Here is a 17,168-nt window from a genome sequence, read left to right on the forward strand (position 1 = left end):
GATAACATTATTTATATAAAATTTGTTTTAAATGTTAAGTAGAGTATATACATTTTAACCTAAATAATTGGTAAAGCAGACTCGCATAAATGATATAACCTAACCATAGAATATATTTAATAATTCAAAAGAACATAAATTACATGATTAAAAACAGTCTGAAGCTTATAATGTGTCAGTCTGCAGGTACCTCAGAAGGACTGTTAAATGAGGACTTTGATGCAGGAGAAAGAACCAATCAGGAACCCAAAAAAAGCCGGGAATAAAGAACCCTTTCTCAAAGCAAATAACCATTTCTCTTCATGGATCTGAATTAAATCTTTACCATCATTAAACAACTTCTTAAGAATCATATTCTTTAGAGTTTACGGTAGGAAATTTACAAAATGTCTTCATGGAACATGATCTTTACTTAATATCCTAATGAGTTTTGGGATAAAAGAAAAATATATATTATTGACCCCTACAATGATGGCTGTAACTAAAAATGTTCTTCTGTGCTACTTAAGACTGGTTTTGAGATCCAGGGTCACATATAGGCCAGATGTGAGCTGTATAAATCACTTCTCCAAATCTTACAACATAACACTTGTATATTTGGTTATCACTTACTATATTGTCAACCATCACCACACTTGAGCAGATGTCTTGATTCTGGCATTGTTTCAAACACCTGACAGGATCTTTGCCTTTTTCAAACTGTCTGAGGTGATTTTTGAGGAAAATCTGTGGATTAGATACAGCAGGATCCTAATGGTCGCTAAAATTATAAAATAAAAAGAGAGACTACAGATTCTGAGGAACTCAAATTCTAAGAAGTACTTTGTATTTAACACTAAAGAATCCTTTTGTCCATTCGACGTTGATCAATGATAATAGGCCAGTCTCAGACTGTTGGGCAAGATGGGTCGCTTTCACAATAATCTCTTTCATTGGAAAGAGCTGCTTAATGAATAAATGTACATGTACACCTACATTGGTGTCCTCTTTATATGTACATTTATTCATTAAGCAGCTTTTATCCAAAGTGACACTCACGAGTGTGGAATATTAGGACATGAGTGATTCATCATAAGGAGACGTAACATCATGCAGTACAAGCATTGAGACAGCTCTTTCAGAGGTAGTTAATGAGCAGATCTTTTCTTCTGACTCACAGGCTCTTGATATTGTTCCTCTTCTGGCCGCTAGCTCATCGTTTGATACTGTATGCCTTACAAACCTCCCCCCTATTATTCAGAAATACATTTCCTCCATTCCCTTGTTTGGTGTTTAAGGGATTCTGTTTCATCCATTATATTATTAAATCAGCATGTTTCCTAGTGGAAAAGTAGGAGAATGTTATGGCCCCAGTTTCTGTTGCATGCTGATTATATAGAAATCTACATTTCACACTGTGTCATTGCGATTCAAACAGTAAATAATATTTAACCGTGTTATCATAACAAGTCTTATCTCTTAAAAATAGACTCGCTCGTCTTTCCTAGACTTCCAATTATTTTCTTGTCAGACTTATTTTATACTAGCAGTAATCAACGGTTGATACATTAGTAGGTGTGAGAGGAACTGGCTTGTTTATCTTACTACAAAGACACCTCTGTACAGTTGATTCACACCATGCGTATTAACTATTAGCATGCCGGCAAAACGCTAAAGTCGCAACATTTTTTTATCTTAAGAAATTTCTTAACAGTCCTGTGTATTTTTTATCTATTGACAGAAGTGCAATATAATATATATGTTGTCAGAGGTGTATAAAGACCTTACATAATGAAGCGTTATGTTTTTCATTACCTTAGAATGATTTATTTCTATCTACATTCACCACGGGTTCACTTACATGGAATTCACCATGTTGTTTCTATATTAGCCCTAATCGGACAAACTGCTCCACGAAACGCGTTTCATAAATATGTCATCTCCTTCAGCAATTTGTGACGACATCTTAGTCCTGTGTCAGCCACCAACAGTAGTGCTTCAAAGGGGAGGGGTGGCGTGAGCCGTTGGTTGCAATTTGCAAACTCACCACTAGATGCTGCTAAATTTCGTACACTGGACCTTTTAACTGCCAATGTCAAATAATAAATATTCAAAAACGTTACGGTTGACTTTAATGCCATTCGATGGTTAGAACCATTGGTTCATCTTGGTTCATCACATCACCAGATATGTCTGACGTCACACTGTGTTCATGTGCCATTTCTTTAGTTGTCCCTTTCAAAGTGTAGAGAAGAACAAATATCGAAATTAAAAATAGGATTTTTTGCTTGCAATCTTTTATGCAGGACTTGAACTGTAGTGCATGAGTCAAGAACTAGTGTTATTATGCCTGTAAGTCCTGTATCACTTTCAATGAATGGAAAATTGGGCACAATTGTTATATATTTATATATATTCAGTATATATATATATTTTCTTAAGGTCATATGGCTTTGAATGTGTGAGTAATGGCTGAATAACAAGGAAGTAATAATGTACATACAGCTGGTTGTTAATGCAGAATAAACTGCTACTTGTTATTTATTGGAAATTAAATCTTTATTTGAAGTATTTTATTAGCTCATTTGTAACAAATACTAACCATCAAGTCATGGGCAGAAATAGTAAAAAAAACAATGTAACCATTTGGTTAAACCATTTTTAAAATATTTGAGTAATTGGGCATAACAGAACCTGGATTGTAAAGACTGGCCAATCATAATGTAGCATTAAGTATTCTAGAGTGCCGTGTAACACGTGTGACAATGAACACGTTAACTTTAAGCCACGGAGCAAAACTAAAGTTAAAATAAATTTGAGTTCCAATAACCACAATCGAAACTAACTTGTTTGACACAGAACCACAATTCTCATGTATTATTGACGTTAAGCGCCCCACTTTAAACTACGACCTTGTAAAGGTCAATAAAATGCAGCTTAACCAAGAACTAATTCTTTGTTCGCAATAAGCTTTCTCAATATCTTAGCAGCAAAACGAAGTAAATCCCACGCAAACACAGAAAGTTGGATTTAGGCCCGAGCTGTTTGGCAATCTATTCAGTATTCTGGAGCCTATATACTCAATGAGTCATGGAACATTTCATGAGACTGTGTAGCATAGGATCTTGCTCCGACACTGGAGATTATATTCAGAGCGACGTTGGTGCTTTGGTTTTCTGTTTCTGTCACTGAAATGTTTGCTGTTGGATTTACATAACAATGTTACAAAACACCACATGGGGAGTATCAGGAATCTCATCATTTGCTTTCTAAGCCTGTAGCGCTGTCTAATTATGTCCCTAATGAAGAATGTTCTAAATGATCCATGACTGAAACTGTATTTTCCTTTGGATGGTACAGTGCAGTCGAAGAACTTGCAGGTTTCTTCCAGCATCCTTCTAAAATGTAGCAGTTAGTGTCAGTGTGTTAAATTGACTGAGCAATGCGTCCACAAGCTCTCTGCTGCTCTACCTCAATGCGCCGCTCACATTTGAGTTGGCAGCAGCAACCCCGGCAGGTGTTAATTGGTCAGATTTAGAGCTATGTCCTGGAGCCCTGAAGTACCACAAGTGTCCATACTGTCACTAGACCGTATCCCTGCATGGCACGAGTAAACAGATCTAAGGAAATGATCCCCGACCTCTGCCCTTGAAGAAACCATTTTAATGTGTTCATGAGTCACAAAAAGAGAGGTTGGACTGCATATTTTAGTTGCTTTTGTCCATGCAAATGAAATTGAAGGGGCTTCAATTTCCAAAAACAACAATTAAATACCATTACATACAGTGCCTAAGCTAAACAATAAAACAAAAATTACATTTAACCCACATATTGTCAGAAGAAATGAAGAAACAGCCAATGATAGTAAAATTAACAAGATACACCACTGCCATTACAATGCTCAATATGGGCGCTCTAGTGAAGAAATACCCGTCTTACAGTTTAAACAGGCCATTGTTAATGGATAAAAAGTGTTGACTTTTCAGTGCGGGGACACGCACAGCATGAGGCAAAGCAGCGGAAGCAACCTCAAATTTTTGCGCAATTCAAACTGAGGAAATAAAGATTACATATGGAACAGTCAATGTCAGTTTTAATTGTTGGTCATAAATATGTTGTGATTCTTGACAGCTATGTTAGAAACATCTGTCCTCCCCCATTTAAGTACATAGGTCTGAAAAGATTGAAATCAGTGCTGGGAAAGTTACTCTCTTAAAGTATTTAATTACTTGTTACTAATTACTTATAATATGCTATATCAACCTTGATGAGTTAAGTGATTCAAAAATAGACATTAAACGACTCTTAATTCATTCAAATGTATATAAAACTACATTAAATAGTATTATTAACCGACCAGAGTATAACGAAAGTAAGAATTATACATCAAGGAATGGATTTTAAAGTCAGACTTTGAATTTCAATGTAAGTAACTTTAATTAAATATTTTTTTGTAAAAATTAGAGTAATCCCTTACTTTACTTTTTCAAGGGAAAATAATTCAAATAACAGTAACTAATTACTTAGTATCTTCTACCCATCACTGATTGAAATGGCTTCTCACAGGTGTTTAGAATTTAGAATTCAGTAGATATACATAATCAATATTACATATAGAAATTCATAGTCTGTTTAATTTTTGACCTGTGTTTCTCTCTCCTTTATCTTAAATGTGTGCTTTTACTGAGAGTGCGTGTGTGTCCGTGTGTCTATGCCGATGTGTTTATATGTATCCATATTGTGTGTGTGGAGCGTTTGTATGTGGGTATGTCAGTCTTCTGTTGTTTTCACCTTTTTCTTGTTTTTACAGGTATTTGACTTTAGTTGTTTTGCTTATAGTCAACATGTCTCATGTACAGCTGCTTTGTAACAATGGAAATTGTAAAAAGCGCTATATAAATAAAGTTAAGTTGAGTATTACAAACAAACTTTGATTCAGCCCACTAGTTTTATGAACTTTTTGCTTTTGTAATTTTCGGATTCTAACAGTTTCATCAACTTTATTTGCTTGAAATGACAAAATAAATGATTACAAAGTTTTTCCTATGGGTGAACTTTTGCTACAGAAAAATCTGCTTAGTACACCGACAACCCAAAGCAAAACGTGTCAGAGCTGTGAAGTGCTACAGTCTCTGTGATATCTGACTCATGTTTACACGTTGGATCTGGTGACAGCCACAACTTATACAATGTGACATCAGCTTGAAAATATTTTAGCACAAGACGCGTCTGGCAAAAAAAAACGTGTAAGAATTTTTGTTTGAAGTTTTCAAAAAGATGACAAGAAAACTGAGATACAAGACTATGTGGTTTTCAGAGTGTTAGACTTTGGTTTGAGGCCAAGAGGGGAAATTACTGAAAGTATAAGGACCGTAACACATTAGAAACTGCCTCAATTGAATAGAGTATACTGAAATGTATATTGTAATCTGGGATGGTTAGCTCAGTAGAATTTCTCTCGTACATGTCTATTCTACTAAAGTAATATGTTCATTAATAGCAATATAATGCCATTTAATAGGATATGGTTTTGGTATTATATGAGTGTAATTATATTGGCGAGATGCTATTTTTGGGGGAACGATTCCTTTAACCTCATGCTATTTGAATAGATGCTGAAAGCAGTCTAATGGAGTTTAGCAGTGATAAATGCCCTTCAGCTATAGCAGAAATTCTCTTCCTCTTACAACACATCACACTTTAAAACTCTCTCTGTTATGCAACACACGTAGGCGTTCTTCAAGAAGAAGCTTCTTAACCAAGAGCTTCATTCATCTTTTTTCCAACCTGTTCATCCGGTTGTTTCTGGGTTGAAGAAGTCACATTATTCATGTAAACATAATAATCCTATGTCCTTTTCACACAAAAGACATCATAATTCAAGTGTACAAGCCTTTTTTAATGCTTATAAACAACTCATAGTTAAATGTTTATATGTGCTTTTTAGGCCAAGTCAATGATCACTTCACATTCTTCTTGAATAATAGTTTTTTTACAGCTTATGTATTAATTACAAAAAATGAGATAAAGGGATATAAAATCAATCATATTCAAAGCTTTTCGCTTTTTGTTGAAGAAAATATATACCTGGTTGCCTTAAAAATTTGAGTTAATTCAACTTAAAAATATTAGTCAACTCAATGAATTTGATTCAAACTCGATGTGTAAACTCATATTTTTAATTTGTTACAGTATATCATTAAAGGTAAGTCCATCTGAAGAATCAGTTTACATGAACAACTAGTCGGAAATACAGTATGTTTCCTGTATACATGATCATACTGCTGATGTTGCTTACTTCATTAGAGATTTGACTTATTCCAGAAATTTGTATGATTTTTATTAAAAATCATTTATTTAACCATTCTGTTCGTCAGCTGTGTCCTATTTGTTTATGTTCTATGCCAAGATTCATTTGGTAAACCAATCATCTGCTCTCCATTCATTTGTATAACATATACAAGCAAGATCAGACAAACAAATACTGTTGTTCTGAATATCCCATGGCTTCAGGCAACAGCTGAGTTGATTTTCAATACAAATCATGTCAGTTTTATAATATACAATGCACATTGTGTCAAACAAAAGCTTTTTATAAACATACAGTGCTAGTACATGTGTTTTAAAGTGATAGTTCGCCCAAAACTGACGATTTTGAACAATATGAGAGCGTAAATGATGACATAAATTTCAGTTTTGAGTGAACTGTCCCTTTAATTTCATGAGGTTGTCACTTAGCAGTTTAAAGACAATCATCTGGTTCATTTGCATTACCTAACTTTCGAATATACATAATTTAATACTGTGATGCTGTTTTATTACCTCTATTTTATAAAATGCACATAAATAATATGATAAAATATAGTTAACGATTATATTAACTCTGGATTCTCATTTTTATTTATTGTTCATTACCTAAACAAGGTCCTGCCACAGGCATAAACATAACCACAACAACTACAAAGCGTTGTGAAGGGAAGAACCTTTGCTATGAGGCTATGAGGTTGGGTCCTATACAGTGAGGAAAGTAGGCTCTCCCCATCCCGGGTTACATAAAACTGCCATGTCTGGGTAAGACAACGCCTGTCAGAAACAATACAAGGTGAGGCATGTTTTCAGGTTCTCAGCACACCTCCATCACCGATGACGAAACCTTTTGTGTCTTAATGACGGTCTCTGCCTCTGTAGGGCCACGTCATAACACGAGGTATGAACCTGTACACCAAATGTCGATGATCCATTGTTCATTGTCCATTGTTTCATGGTGGTCTATTATTGTGGTAAAATCTATTTCAGAAGCCGTTCCTAAACGGCACGTAACAACAAATCAAACACTGATTGGTTGATTTGAATGAGCCAGACGGGAACGCACAAGTTGGAGGATCTTGTTCAAATTCAAATTCCCAAAAGAAAGTGCAGTACAGTCCACGGCTGTGTCTTAACTCACTTATTTTGACTCACAAGAAGCATTCACTATATTGAGTGGTGAATGATCGAACAAGTGTGTGCACACATATTAAATCTCCAGCTGATCTCTTACCTCGGGTGGTTTTTATTTCATACTGATTAGATCCCGACACCATTACTGGTCAGTCGACCCACAAGCCTCCTGACTCCATTCGCAATCGATCAGTTTTTCTGCTTGAGTTCAGACACGCTGAGATGGATAGACATGACCGCTGAGATGGAAATCTACACCTTGACTACTTTCCATGCTACAAGAATGCATGCATTGGTTTAATTAATCTAAGACAGCTTGCTGGTTTAGCTGGTCTCAGTTCAGTCAAGATGCTGTTTAGCTGATTTTGCTGGTCTGTCAGAAGGTCTTCAGATAAAAATAGACTAATTTCACAAGGCCTTAACCAGTGGCAGCTGGCAACTTTTTAACAAAAATATGTTTTGGGAACGTTTTGCTAACATCCCCATTAACTTTTGAAACAGTTTTTTCTCCACTTAGTAAAAGTAATGTTTTATACCAATGTTTTTCTAACTAAGAATGTTTAATCACATTTATAACATGGTTTGTCAGAATGCTTGATTCTGATTGGCCAGTCTCAGGTTCGTTATTCCCAGATAACAGCCGCTCAAAACTAATAACACACGGTAACCCAGATGCAGCAAATAATTTTTTCTTTTTTTGGGGGATAAATTAAATATAAATATGTCTTTTAATAACATATGACATAACGCCTGCGCGTGACATTTAAACGTCGTTTCTCACCTTAAAACCGAAACTAAACGGCTTTTCCTTGCTGAAGGTCTGCAATCAATAGAAATGAGCTTCAAATTCACATTTCATGTCAATAAGCCCTTTCAGGGTGATGCCATGACCCTCTGCTTCGTGTCAGGTCCTGATCGCACTGTCGGGGCTTATTACTGCAATAACAACCGGCTTCCTGTACATTTTCCCTTACATAACGTCAATAAAATGTTCTTTTAACCTTTCTGCAACGTTACATTTTTGATAGTGTTGAGATCACTTTTAGAGAATGGGCTCTCATGACTGTATGATTAATGTGAATGTTTTCCAACAAAAAATTATCTTTCAGCTAAACAAAAGACAAACATCTACCATTGGAAAATGGTTGTTTTATTTTCTCTCTCTCTCTCTCTCTCTCTCTCTCTCTCTCTCTCTCTCTTGACCTCAGCATGTGGAAAAAAACAGAGTCGGGCAGCTGGGCAGATAAGGCTGCTGTGTATCCGGTGGCCAGTTAAAGTTTAACAGGTAATTGCAAAAGCCCTCGCTCTGCTCTTAACAACAGAGGTGTGTATGTGTGGAGACATCTATTAAATCACAATACATCTATGATACACCGCAGATGGACAATGAGGGTAAGCAAAAGCACATAAACATTGCGATTGTATCTATATTCCTATATGTTGAGATACAATGGCAGTGCTCATGCCATTGGTGAAGACAAATGAAGAAATGATGTCACATATGGATTAATATTTTACATAAGTATGGTACACTCATACAGTACTCACAAAACCACGTACGCATGCAGTTACAGAGTTTGGTGTCGGCAGATTTTACAAGCTCTGGTTGTGTGTAGAGCTGATAAAGCAGTGTAAATATCTAGCTAGAAACTCTGTTGACACAGTTTTAATGCTATTGTCTTTATCTTTGTAGCAATAACCTATTCACAATGGCCTGACTTATGCCGAGCAAAGATTGAGGACTTGTTAAATGCTCTGTTGCCAAGTAGTCATATAAAGCGAATTATAAGCAATAATTCACCTCGACGTTTCAATGCTTCTGAGGAAAATACATTTAAAATTGAACGCACAGCTTATTTTTACTTGTTAATCAGCTGTGTTAATAAATGTTAACATGTTAACCCAGTAGTCTTGCAGGGATAGTTCACTCAAAAATGAAAATTCTGTCATCACTGTTCAGTCACCAACTTTTTTCAGAATATCTTCTATTATGTTCTGCGGAAGAAGACACATACATGACATGACAAGAGATTTTAAAATTTTGGTGAACTATCACTTTAACAGGTTTGGGGAAGACAAGACATAATTATGTTCTGTTACTCACTCTGGTGCTGTTCAAACATGTATGACTTTCTTTCTTCTACACAACACAAAAGAAGATGTTTTAAAGAATCTGCCATTTAACTGGTTTGCACTCTATCTGCAATTACCTATATTCTTTTTTTATATATGTAAAAGTTGTCTTACATCTTACATATATATATTAATCTGTATTTATTTGTAAATTTTTTACATATATTTTTATTCTGTGCAGTGTTATTTGTATACACCATGGGTCTGAGAGTAACGCAACTTCAATCCTCTATATATTTGTACTGTACATGTGGCAGAATCGACTTTGACCAAACAATATCAGACCCATTTGACCTCATTTATAAACATATATTATATAAAATATGTTATATATCTTTAACACTAGAACTAAATTTTTGTCATTTTTTCACATCACGTTTTACAAAAATTGTGTTATTTACAATCCCCTTACTTTAGCTTTGAACATAAAACAAAAACATAGTTGATAGCTAAAAGTAATCATTTCATGTCTCTCTATACATTACTTTCTGATGACAGTCACATAATATGTATTTTAGTAATATAAAAACAATATTCATCTGCATGGGTAAATTTTACCCGCTGGCGGTTTAAGGTATACAGTGAACTCTGGCGGTTCTGGTCTTAAGGGCTAGCAAGAAAAAAATGATCACGAATAGTGGACCAGAATTTAACAGAAACAAAAAGCGACCATCTAGGTTACCCTAACAACTAAATTACACCATTACATTAAGGGCCCTAAACAGAAAATGATCAATGTACCTTCAATAAAAAATCTAAAAATGTAGTTTTGCTCTAAGATTCTGGAGAACGTTCAGGAAAGCACAGTTGTTACAAATACAAACAATTTCGTCCCTTCGAGAGAAGCAGTCTCTGACCCCATCCCGAATCAATTTGTTTCCCTGCTTGGCAGTAATCCTCAGTTATGAGGCTATTTTCATAATGCGTGCGTGGCAGAACTTCTGGCTTTTCACTCTGAGCTGAAGAGTGAGATTCAGATTAAACCCAGGGGTCAGGACGGGGAACCACACTCTAATACTCACAGGAAGATAGAACACGACGGACAAAAGCTTTACAGCAATATACAACAAATGATGTTGTGCGGCTCAATGCGGCACGTACACAACAATTACATCATAGACTCAAAATAAAAAAAACTGTTTGTTTGACACATATTCAATATAGTATAAAGACACTCACTCCCTAACAACAGCCACAAACACAGAGAAACAGATCAAACGGTATAACGTAAAGGTCATCGAATTGCTTCCTTTTTGCTGAGCAATACAATGAGTACTATAAATTTGTCAAGATGAATTGTTTGTGTTGCAGTGGAAAGAAGCCAGTTAAAATTAATGTGAAATTAAGGGTACATAGTGTCCTATATTGGATTTAAATTAGCATTGGACTCTAAGATAGGCTCTGAACATGTCGATACTGAAATGGTTTGCAAAAGGTCAATTTTAGTAGCTGTTCAATCTATTTAGGGTGAGGTCATGTTTGCCTTCTAATTAAACATTTACCTTTAGATCAAGGAAGGGTTTTATTGGGTAAGCAAAGAATGAGTCGGTATTATATTCATAACATTGGAGATATCTTCTCTTTTGAGGTGCCTTGTTACCTTTTAAGGTGCACATTTAAAAGAAAGACACCAAACAACAGATACAATAACCTTTATCAAAAACAACAATTATCTGTACATCGTCTTGATTTGTTCTGAATAATCAACACACAGCGAGGAGAGAATCATATAACCCACACATAGCAGTGACAACGGTCTCCAATTAGCTCATATTATCCCCATTTAACCTCTCAAATGGCAGAGAGAAAGGAGGAGTGATCTCATGTGTGAATCTCGGGGGCTGGATTAGTGGCCATTATAGTGATTCCATTTCGCTGGCAGTCACTACGATCTTCTTCCCTCTGCCATCAGAGCGCTCAAGTTCCCCATCGGGAGAAAAGACGATTATCCTGCAGGTAGATAGATGGCATTCTACACCATCAAATATCGCAGGGTGATGACTGGTTGAAGTCTGTAAAGTGTAAATATGCTTTGGGTTGATTCATATTGAGATGTAGCACTGCAGTTTATTTAGTGACATCAAGCGATGCCTTTCAGCATCAGCCAAAGAAAGGTCTAAGTCGAGCTGTGTTCGTGAAACAATAGAAGGCAATTTTTGTTAGTTAGTATATGTTTAATATGTGCATTAAATTATAATTGAGGATCAAAAATAACACCTAGATTCCGCACCTGTGAAGTGAGGATAGCCATATGGATCAAACTAATATAATAAGCCTTACAAGTAGCTGCTACCATGCCAAAAAGCACCGGCTCTGTATAGGAGCCATTCAGTTTCAGAATTTTTCTGAATCCAATTTGGGATATTATCTAAACAATCATTCAGGGCAGAAAAAGTGCTAGGAGATCAGAGCAGATACATTCTAAAAAAAATCAGCCCCAACACTGAGCCTTGAGGAACACCTTGACAAAGAGGCACAGTTCCCACTTTGTGATCTCAGCAAACTTTGTGAGTCTAGCAAACTGGGCTCGGTCAGTCAAATAACATCGAAACCAGCTGAGGACTCTCCCAAAGAGACCCACACATATTTGAAGCCTAACCAATAACACAAGGGCAAACCAAATCGCTGCATACACCAGTATCGGCAAAGGTAAGAAGATCACTGAGAACACTTTCTCGGGCTGTTTCTGTGCTATGCCCTATGCAGTACTACTATGAAGTAGTTCTCAATCATTAACACACCTCTGTCTCTGCAACACTTATTTACCAGATTATTTCTAGAGTGCAAAAGTGAAATTGTTTTTACTCGTTAGCAAAATGTGATGACACATAGAAAACATTGTAGACCTCATCAGCTTGATTCATGAAAATCAATTAGCCATTTTAATGCTCATCCAGAAAGTCTTGCTAACCCTCTTCATACATAGGTTTATTCAGTGAAAATTGGTTCGGTTTCCACAGAATGTCATGGAGTGTTGCATTATAACAACTTTCAGCACAGCATGACACAGCTAATATCCAAAAACGTGACGCTTGAAATGTGGAATGCTGAAATCCTCACAGAATATATTAAACATTTCTCATCACTTCACTCAATGCTTATCTAATTTAGTTTACAGCTTAACGCAGTGGAGGAGGGGGCTCTCCAGTCAGACTGTGACCTTCCAAGCACCCCTACCACATACTGTCAACCGATGCATGACTTCAATTCCCACCCACAGAGTTCACCGTCATCCAGTGTTTTTGAAATCAATCCACCAATGGCTAACATTTACGAAGGTGTTTTAACATGAATCAGATTACAAAAAAATCCACGTTACTAAGAGTGAATTTCCTCAAAATACACCAAACCTGCGTGCCATGCAGTTTTTTGATCCCTTCACATCACTCCCATCCAGACATTAGTAATCTTCAGGAGGAAGGAAGCTGGTGTCATGTTTTTGCTGAGATCAGTTGAAAGCAGACACGATCGTGTTGTATGTGTCACAAAAAGAGGAACAGTGATGAGAAGACCAGCGGCCTCCATCTGCCTGCATCCTTCCTCTCATGTCAGGGACTCCTCAACATGTTTATTGTCTTTTACAGCTGTTGTTTTCACACTCGGAATGGAAAAACTTTGGCTTGATGCTTCCATAATTATCGCACGTAAAACACCCACTAACTCGTTGATTTTTTTTTTATGTGAAAAAGTACAGTTCAAGCGCCTGAATAAAAATCCTTTAAAAAAAAAAATATTAGTTTAGACAATAGTGTAAATTACATTTTTTTTCCTCAGTAAAATTATTAATGATTTTTTCCGTTATTGTAAGTTTTCTATACCGTAAACTGTAAAAATAACAGTAAAATTACATTTTTCATGCTGTTGTATAAAAAAACACATTCTTAATTGAATGCATTGAATCGAGAAAGATTCTTATAAAAGTCTGTAATATTTTGGTGGATGAACTGAAATATGTCAAATGTCAACAGTGAGTGTCAACATTTATGACGGACTTCTAGACAGCGATTTTCTTTTTCCCTGACTATAAACACAGTGATAATTCTCCAATCTTGGTGATGATTCTTTCAGTATTCATTTCATTTAGTGAATCATTCAATTGTGTAATAGGTTTGTGTAATAACTAGGTTCATTGCATTTTTGCACAACGGCACACGCAAGTTAACCAATGTGTGTTCCATATTCCTTAATGCTAAGATTGTGAAACTGCAAAAAAATCTGCAGATGTATACACTATGTCTATAGTTGCTATGGGTTTTAAGAGAAGTATGAGGACACATCTGCTCAACACACTGCCGGATTAAAACGCTTTATGTTTGTAGTACAATCAATGTTGGCTGAATTGGATCAAATCATTGACAAAAGTATGGAAAGCTATAATAAAGTCAATTAGCACCAACAAGTGGTTTTTATAGGTTTTAAAAAGTTTTACAGTATGTACAATTGTCTGGTAGTGTATATGAAATAAAAAGAGAATTTCATGTTTATTGCTAGGGACCATTTTTCGTTGTGTTTCGATTCACATAAGGTCTGTGGATGTGCTAGAAAACACTGAGTAGGTGTTGTGGTCTACCAACAGCAGATGGTCGCCTCTGTGCAGAAGAAAAGATTGAGTTTCACATTAATATTTCAGCGATAGAGTGTGAATCTGAATTGATGCATTTCTCTGTTTGTGTGTGTGTGTTTGTGAGATAGAAGAGAAAGATATGCCACAGACGCCAGCAATAAACACATGACGTTTGCGCTCTGTAACCCTGATCTGTTTGGCACAGTCAGCACATGCTGGGCAACATCCGATGGTGAATTCGCAAGAAGAAAACATGTAGACTGATTTACGCTTTTCTTAAATATCCTTAAAATTAGAAATATTTTTTTATAAATGTAGTAGCTTTTTACAGACAGTGGAGTTGATTCATTCTTACTGTGTGATTTTCTCTGCTCCTCCAGAATGAACATGAATGATGTTGCTCTAGTGTTATGAAGGGATTATGTGGTCAGTGTTTACAGTCATATCTCAAGTCTCAAGCCGGCCAAATTCTTACTGATGGATGCTGCTCGGCCCATAATGCCGGATTACTATTAATTCTTTTCCTGCAGCTGTGGAGGAAGCTGAGCGATGGAGGGGGCGCCAATGAAAACTGCAGGTTTCTAATGCCGGGGCCTCACCACAAGATAATCGGGCCAATTTCTTCCCTTCCGACAATCCTGGGTAAAGTCCAGATGATCTTAAGGCTAAAATACACTACAAGACTTTTGCTCAGATTTTCAGTCTGGACGTGTTGCAGTAAGCTCTCTGCCAGTCTGCAGTTAGTGTTTTTCTATCTGAAACTTTCAAAAAGTCTGTAAGTGTATGATGTCTAGTGTTAGTCAGGTGAGTCAAGCTCGCATCAGCTGATCCTCATCTACCTATAGAAATATGACGCCATCACAACAACTGCTTTAAAAATTCATACAGCTAACAGCATCTTATTGCGTTGCTCAGGAGCTAATTACCCTCCTCAATCCCCAGTTCCACTTCACATTTTTTATCAAGACTCGAATTCTGTTATTCCTTTCCATAATTTAGTCTCAATTAGTTTACATAATGTGTTACACTTAAATATTATTGCTGCGCTCCCTGCTCATATTCATGCTGGCTGCGGGATTGGCAGCTAGTTTTTGCCAAGAACAGAAGCATACCACCAATCTAAACTGTATGCTTATTGTAAATCATTTTTATCGGTGGTGAACCAAACAGAAATACAGTATGTACAATCCATGGCCAATATTCCAGCTTTCTGAAGCCATTGGATAGCTTTCTGTAAGGAATTGTATAAGTGTTAATCATTTGCTGTTTTTGAATAGGCCAGTATATGATTTCGTATGGGTTGTTTGTTGTGTTGTGTCCTATAACTTAATTCAAATCAATCAATGAAATGTACATTTATACAATTACAGTATGCATATACATACAGTATATAAAATACCATCTTTATATAAAGCAGCTTCTTGACGCACAATCCTGAGATACTGAACAATACTGAAAAGTTTAACATTCTGAAAGAGTTTACATCTACTCTGGATTCTTACTGGTTTCCTCTTCCTCATTATTTCGTCCAACATTCATTTCATCATTTTGAAAAATTAAATGTATATTTACTAAAGAAATAAATGGATGTCGGAACATGTCCTCATACATTACCTAATTTCAAACAATCAGACATTAGCCTTTAGATCAAAATAATTTTTGAAACCATGAAAAACAAGTGACCCTAAACATCTGACGGGTGGAGTGTATATTTGTGTTTATATATTAGCATTTGTTGTGTTAATTCAGCAGGGGCAAAAAGCCCTGTGGGTGTGCTGCCATTTAAGACGCTGCCTTGCATGTAACTTATTCATGTGCATTCACCAACCAACAAGTACACAAGCTTCTAACAGCCACATTATATAATCTCCAACTCAACATCCACTCTCAAGAGAAATAAAATCTGGAAATGAATGAGGACCTTGATCGTGTGTGAAATATAATGAGGCAGAAGGGCTTTATCTTGATGTATTCAAAGCTATGTCTCTATAGAGAAATGAATGGTTGTTTATCCGCTGTCTTTACCCTCATCTATGTAGTAATGCGATTAAAGAGTAAATTTAGCTTCTTTTCGTTCTCATCATGACAGATTCATGCACAGTGACTGCTGAAATCAGGATTATAACAGACTTAATGGTTTTCTTGGTTTGTTTATCGTTGCATTACATTAAGATATGATTTTTTACATCAAAGCTTAATGTGCAGTGTTATGAATGAAAAGAGTCGTCGGTATCATCCTGTTTCAAGCTTTCAGTGTGTTCTTCTGATGTTCTGCGTCCTACATAACTCATTTTCTCAAATTTCGGCCTCCCTTGATCTTTTTGGTGCAGATCTGTCATTTGATGTCCCATATATACAGTATATATCCATCTTAAACAACCTTTTGTAGTCCTTTTGTGGTAAATGGCCATCTTACTCTCCGTCTGTTTCTGTCCTTTGCTCATTTTTGATTTATGAATGTGAGCGGTTCATTCACCCTTACAGTGCAGAGCGTATGAATAATGCATGAATAATTGATCAATCTGATGAAAGAGGCCAGCGTATCTCTCACACGCACTGACGGAGATGTTCTGAACTGTAATTAAACTAAAGGCTGGGAACTGTGTGTTCCTGTCTATTTGTTTAATAAGCACATGCTCTCTCAGACGCTCATGTTTAGATACTGAACATTGAGATGTTTGTCGCGGATACAGCAGCATTACAATTAGTTTGATTGGGATTATAGGTGATACAGTACGTTGATTGATCTCTGGGGGTAAACGTAGTTAAATACAGTTAATATACAGTACATATACCTGGTTACTCTGTGGGTGACACTTGTGACCTGATTCAACTTGAACCTCCTTTAAAAAGTAAGTTATTTCACAATAAAAATCACGATATCTGTTCAAATAAGGAACATAACATTAAAAAAATGAGTGTATGGAGACAGAGTGCGTTTATACCCATCTTGGTTTTTAAGGCTTAATGTTTTTAGGGTGTTTTACATTCTGTGCATAATCCAAGACACAAGCCACACAAAGTACACCTAAAATACTTCAAGTGCAACAAG

The 17,168-nt window shown here is 36.2% G+C and overlaps 1 long non-coding RNA gene across 1 annotated transcript; it reads left to right on the plus strand.

Annotated features, from left to right (window-relative positions):
* Positions 1–8,691: 8,691 nt before the first annotated feature.
* LOC130409957 (uncharacterized) lies at positions 8,692–15,636 on the plus strand. Its single transcript, XR_008904958.1, has 3 exons — positions 8,692–8,811; positions 12,664–14,371; positions 14,497–15,636. It is a non-coding gene; the product is annotated as an uncharacterized LOC130409957 (long non-coding RNA).
* The last annotated feature ends 1,532 nt before the right edge of the window (positions 15,637–17,168 follow it).

The sequence above is a fragment of the Triplophysa dalaica genome, chromosome 21 (genome assembly GCF_015846415.1).
Source record: "Triplophysa dalaica isolate WHDGS20190420 chromosome 21, ASM1584641v1, whole genome shotgun sequence".
NCBI lineage: Eukaryota > Metazoa > Chordata > Actinopteri > Cypriniformes > Nemacheilidae > Triplophysa > Triplophysa dalaica.